Genomic DNA, 6,089 nt, shown 5'->3' with positions numbered 1-6,089 from the left:
TTTTTTCCCCTACTGTGTTGGGTGTTATTTTCTGAGACCTTGTACATGCTAAACACATGCTCTACCACCAAGCTACACTCCCAGCTTGATCTTAGCAGTCTTGATCTTAGTATTTAAAACATGTTACACTCAAGTGTGAGCCTCTATGAATCAAGTGCAGGCTTCTTGGAAGAAGGGAGTTCTCACTTCTCACTCTGTCTCCCATATTTAAGGCACAGTCCTGGGTAGCTGGGAATGGATGAGAGAGTGAAGTTATCACCTCTCAGGAGGAAAGCTCTCTCTGTGCAAGCATAAGGCAGAAAGAGTTTTGTGTTTTGGGCTGTAGAGTCTCCAACCTCCCTGAGCTGAGCCAAAGGAAGTGTGTGAGTAGCCTTATTTCAAATATGGTGATCTTTCTCCTTTTTACCAAATTTACATAGATTTCCCTAAGTGTTTCTCCTGTTGCTCTGTACCCTCAGGGCTTTCCTGGAGGCTTTTCATCTGGTGATTTTCTTTTTTCCACTTATCACTTTCCCTTGGTACTAATCTACAGGTTCCTCATATACTACCAGATGTCAAGCCCCAGGATTCTTTCTTAGTATAAGTTTATGCATTTGTTTATTTAGAGAAACTGGAGATAAGTCTTTGTTTTAGTAGTGCCAGGGATGGAACCTAAGGCCTTGTGCATGCCAGGCAAATGTTTTACATGGAGCCACACATCTTCATATTTATATGGTGCTGAGGATCAAACCCAGGGCCTCACACATGCCAGGCAACTGCTCTACCACTGAGCCACAACCCCAGCCCATCATTAATATCTTAAATGAAACAAACTCAGTGTTTGAAGAATCCAGCAAAATCACTCAATCCAACTTTTATGTATAAGAAGGAGGAGAGAAAACTATAAGGAATATTTACTGATTCCACAAGAAGACCCACAAGTTTCTTTTCTTTTCAGAAAATGAAGTATTGGGAGAGAGCTTGCCTAGCATGCAGGAGGCCCTGGGTTTGATCCTCAGTACCCACCCAAAACACACATAACAAGAAAATGCTGTCAATCAATTGTTATTTCCAAGGCAAGAAATTATTTTATAAACTCATATTTGAACACTTCAAGGTGTTAGAAGCTTAAGCCCAGGAATTCTTTTTGAAATCATCAAAAAAGAAAAAAACAGACCCGAGAAACTTACTATATGTGCTCCAAGAAGAAGTAGGGAAACAAGAATTAAAACAAATGTAACACTGAAAAAAATTTCCCCCTGAAATTCATGTCTTTCTTGCCTCTTTGGAAATCTATTGTATCACACTTTATTAATTATAAATATTTTGCATTTACTGGAAAAAATGAGACTCAAATGAGTACATAAATTTTGGGGGGGTGGGCTTTTCACTATTTTGTTTTAAAATTTAGGCTTCACTTATTTAATTACTTTTTACCCATTCCTTTCATCATTTTTCCTTTTCATGATATTCACTTATACATATATTAAACTAATAAATAGTGCCCCAAAGGTTACTCAGGTTTATATAATTTCATTAAATTCTTTTCCTATTAACTATTTTCAAGTTCACCAATGCCTTATTTTTGTCTAAAATTTGTTGCTAAGCATATTTGTGAATGTTTTTAAACATTCTGATATTAGTACATAAATCTTTTTGAGGTGACAAATGCAGAGAGGGACAGTGCTCAACTGGAACAATGCTGAAAGGCTAGATTACCCAAAAAAGTTTGCAAAGAGGAACTTCAAAAAAAAACGCTAAAGAGATCCCACAAGATAACTATATCCAGGAAAGATGCTGCTCAAGAGGAATCATGGCTTGGAGTCACTGGAGGAGAGGCACAAAGATTTTGTGCAACCAGTTCCAAGTGTTGTTTTCTCTTGTAAAAATTCTCAAACAAAAAGCAAATCTTTAAAAAGAACCATCCAGGGCTGGGGCTGTAGCTCAGTGGAAGACCGTTTGCCTAGTATGTGTGAGGCCCTGGGTTTGATCCTCAGCACCACATAAAGATAGATAAATAAAATAAAGGTATTGTATCCATCTAAACTATGAAAACAAACAAAACCATCCACTGCTCTGTGAAAAGAAATGGTAATTAAAATAATGCATTTGACCAGGCATGGTGGCACAGGCCTGTAATCCCAGCTACTCAAGAGGTTGAGGCAGGATGATGGCAAGTTTCAGGGCAGCCTGGGCAAACTAACACCATGCTTGCCTAGCCATGCATGCAGTGGGTTCAATCCCCAGTACTGATGGGGAAAAACAGTGTCATAGGGGCTGGAGTTGTGGCTCAGGGGTGGAGTGCTTGCCTAGCATGTGTGAGGCCCTGGGTTCGAGCCTCAGCACCATATAAATGCATAAAATAAAGATCCAGCTACAACTAAAAAAATTAAAACACACACAAAACAAACCAACAAACAAAAAAAAAAAACAGTGCCATAGTTTGAAAATCAGCATAGAGGACTGTCGAATGACAAAAGCAAATCAAAACATCTGATTGGCTTTTATTTGCAATTCTAGTACAGATTCTATAAATCTGAATGTGTGCTGAGCAGAAGGAGTTTGGGCTTTAAAGGCAGAAAAGGGCTGAGAGAACAAAAGTCCCATTGTTCTGTTCAAAGTTACTTTCCACAGAAAGGTTAAAGCAAAAGGGACTTTTTTTTTTTTTTTTTTTTTTTTTAATCACCCAGCCTAACACTGGCCCATTTGGGGATCTGGCCATTTTCTGTCTCCTGATTTTCTTGGCAGATTGGGCTTGCTGACATGGAACTTCAGTATGAGTAATTCCATTTGGTGTGGCCAGCCGGACCTAGTTCAGGAGCTCAGAACAAATCAGTGGTCTTTTTTTTTTTAATATTTATTTTTTAGTTGTAGACAGACACAATACATTTATTTTATTTTTTTATTTTTATGTGGTGGATCAAACCCCGGGGCCTCATATGTGCTAGGCAAGCACTCTACTGCTGAGCCACAACTCCAGCCTTAAACCAGTAGTCTTCTATAAACTTTATTTAATAGGACAAGTAATAATAATATCTACTGGAGAGAGGATGGGACTTGGAACGTGGGGCGGAAACTGGAAGTTTGGGATCTGTAGCCAGCACTGGGGAGAGTGTGGTGGGGCTGAGAATTTGAGATCCTGCTCTGAGCTGGGAAGAGAGGCAGCTCATCCCATGCACGACTCCCTCCCAGGAGTTGGTGTCACAGTGACCCTCCACGGGTCACTGCACAGTTGGGAGAAGAGGGGCTGCAGGTGGAGCTGCCCAGAGAGGATTCCGGGCCAGGCCGATTCGCAGTTTTCCAAGGAAGATATACAAATGACCAAGAGCAAATGAAAAATGCTGAGTATCTTCCAATACAAAGAAATTATATATGTCTGAAATGATAAATATGCCAGTTACCCTGACCTGTTCATAACATTATATGCATTTACTGAAATGTCACACTGTACCCCATAAGTATGCACAATTACTATTTTATTTATTTTAAAAATAAAGATTTTTTTAAAAAGAAAGATGGGGCTGGACTGGGTGGCACACACCTATAATCCCAGCAGCTCAGAAGGCTGAGACAGGAGGATGATGAGTTCAAAGCCAGCCTCAGCAAAGGTGAGGCACTAAGCAACTCAGTGAGACTTTGTCTCTGATAAAATACAAAATTGTACTGGGGATGTGGCTCAGTGGTTGAGTGCCCCTTAGTTCAATCCCGGTGCCCCCTCCCAAAAAAAGAAAGATGTTGTGCTAGGGGGTGTGGTTCAGTAGTCAAGTGCTTGCCTAGTATGCTCCAGTCCTTGGGTTCAATCCCCAGCACTGAAAAATATATGTTGAACATTATTATCCATGAAGGAAATGGAAATTAAAACCACAAAGAAGGTCTAGCATGGTGGCACACTTCTAAAAACCCTGCTACTTGGGAAGCTGAGGCAGGAGGATCTCAATTTGAGGTCAGACTGAGTAAAAGCCTGCTTAAAAATAAAAAAATACAAAAAGGGCTCTACCACTGAAGATGTAGCTCAGTGGTAGAGCACACCTGGGTCCAATTTCCAGTATCGCAAAAAAAAAAAAAGAAAAAAAAAGAAAAAAATCCACAATGAAGCCAGGTGTGGTAGCACACATTAGTAGTCCAGCTACTCTGGAGGCCAAGGTAAGAGGATCACTTGAGTTCAAGATCAGCCTGGGCAACATAGTGAGACTACTCTCCTTCCCTGTCTCAAAAAAAAATAAAAATAAAAATATGCCACTTCACAGTCACTAGGATGACTAGAATCAAAAAGATACTGGGTTGGGGGTATAACTCGGAGGTAAAGCACTTGTCTAACATGTGCAAGACCTTGGGTTCCATCTGTAGCACTGCCCCCTTAAAAAAAAGGGGGGGGATATGGTAACAAGTGATGCTGAAGATATGAAAAAAAATTAGAATCCTTATGCATTGCTTGTGGGAATCTAAAATAGTATAGTAGCCTTCTTAGAAAACTGTTAGTTCCTTGGAGATTAAACATAGAAGTACTAGGAGTCCCATTCATTCCACTCTAAAAGAAATGAAATTAAATGTCCATTGAAAAACTGTACATGAATGTTTATAGCAAACTTATTAATAATAGTTTAAAAGAATGGAAACAACCAAATGTTATAAAGAGACATGAGTGGATAAGCGAATGAGTTATTTGGATACTAGAAAGTACCCTGAGGTTAACAAAATGAATAAATTTGAGCCCAGAATGAAAGGGCCTATAATCCCAGTTACTCAGAGGCTGAGGCAGGAGGATCAATAGTTCCAGGCAACATGGAAAACTTAGTAGAGTGCAAATATTAATGCATACTCCAACACAAATGTCACTGGAAATAATTATGACAAGTAAATAAAGTTAATTACAAAGAACACATTTGATTTTATTCCAAGTACAGAAAGCTATAGTAACAGAAAGTAAATTAATGCTCGCCTAGAGGCTTAGATAAAGAAGTGAAAAGACAGGAGATGGAGAGCTAAAGAGCATAGAGTTTCTTCTTTATTTCTTGTAGTTGTTGTTCTGGGGATGAAACCCAGGCACTTTAGTATTCTAGGCAAGCTCTCTACTACTGAACTTCACCCGCCAGCCCCTAATTTTAAATTGATACCTAATGATACACATTTATGGGTTACCATATGAAGGGATTTCTTTATGAGGTGTTGAAAATGTTCTAAAATGACGGTAATTAACAGAGCGTGATGGCCTGTGCTTGGTAGTCTCAGCTACTGTGGAGGATGAAGCAGGGAACCTAGAGTTTGCTTGAGCCCAAGGAGTTTGAGGTCAACCTGGTCAACCCAGCAAGACTCTCCAAAAACAGAATAGCCGCCGGGTGGCGTATGAAACACGAAGATTGCAAGTTCCAGGCTACCCTGGGCAATTTAGAGAGACCCTGTCACAAAAAAAGTAAAAAGGAACTTTAGCTCAGCGGTGGGGCTCCCCAGGATTAAATCCCCAGTTTTTTTTTTTTTGTTGTTGTTGTTGTTTGTTTGTTTGTTTAAATCGACTGCACTAATGATTGTAGGTATATGTGAACATATTGAAAGCCACTGAATTCTACCCTATAATTAGATGTATTGTGTGAGTATGCATTATATAAAACTGTTCAAATAAATAAGTAAACGCCTTAGGAGTTTCGATCCAACTTCTTAAGGTTCATTCACTGTTTTTTCTAATGGCAGAGAAAACGGGAATTAATCGCCTTATGAATATCACACCCATTTCCATTCCAAAGTTCTCTAGGTGCACAAATTGATGGATATCCATCCAGTGCAAAATGTACAGTTCATAGTTTTAATGAACATATCTCATAGCTTGTGACTTATCTAGAGAAAGTTTCTCCTCCCAGGCTAGGGCTTCGGGTTTTACCCCTTAGTACCAGTACCAAGTGTTTGGGGGAAGGCTCAACCCTGTCAATTGTCAAAGACCAAATGGAGCCAGATTCTTTGTTGGATATGGTGAGGTTACTTTAAGTGTTTGTGTTTGTAAACAAGCTTTATAAGTCTACAAGAGGCCTCAAAGTCTTAGGTCAAGCCTAAGACCTCTGACCCTTCAGTTTCTACCTTGCAAGACCTGAACAAAAGGCCTCGCTTTCTCTAGAAACTAA

The sequence above is a fragment of the Callospermophilus lateralis genome, chromosome 1, assembly GCF_048772815.1.
Source record: "Callospermophilus lateralis isolate mCalLat2 chromosome 1, mCalLat2.hap1, whole genome shotgun sequence".
NCBI classification, from domain to species: domain Eukaryota; kingdom Metazoa; phylum Chordata; class Mammalia; order Rodentia; family Sciuridae; genus Callospermophilus; species Callospermophilus lateralis.
This window is presented reverse-complemented; position numbering follows the sequence as displayed.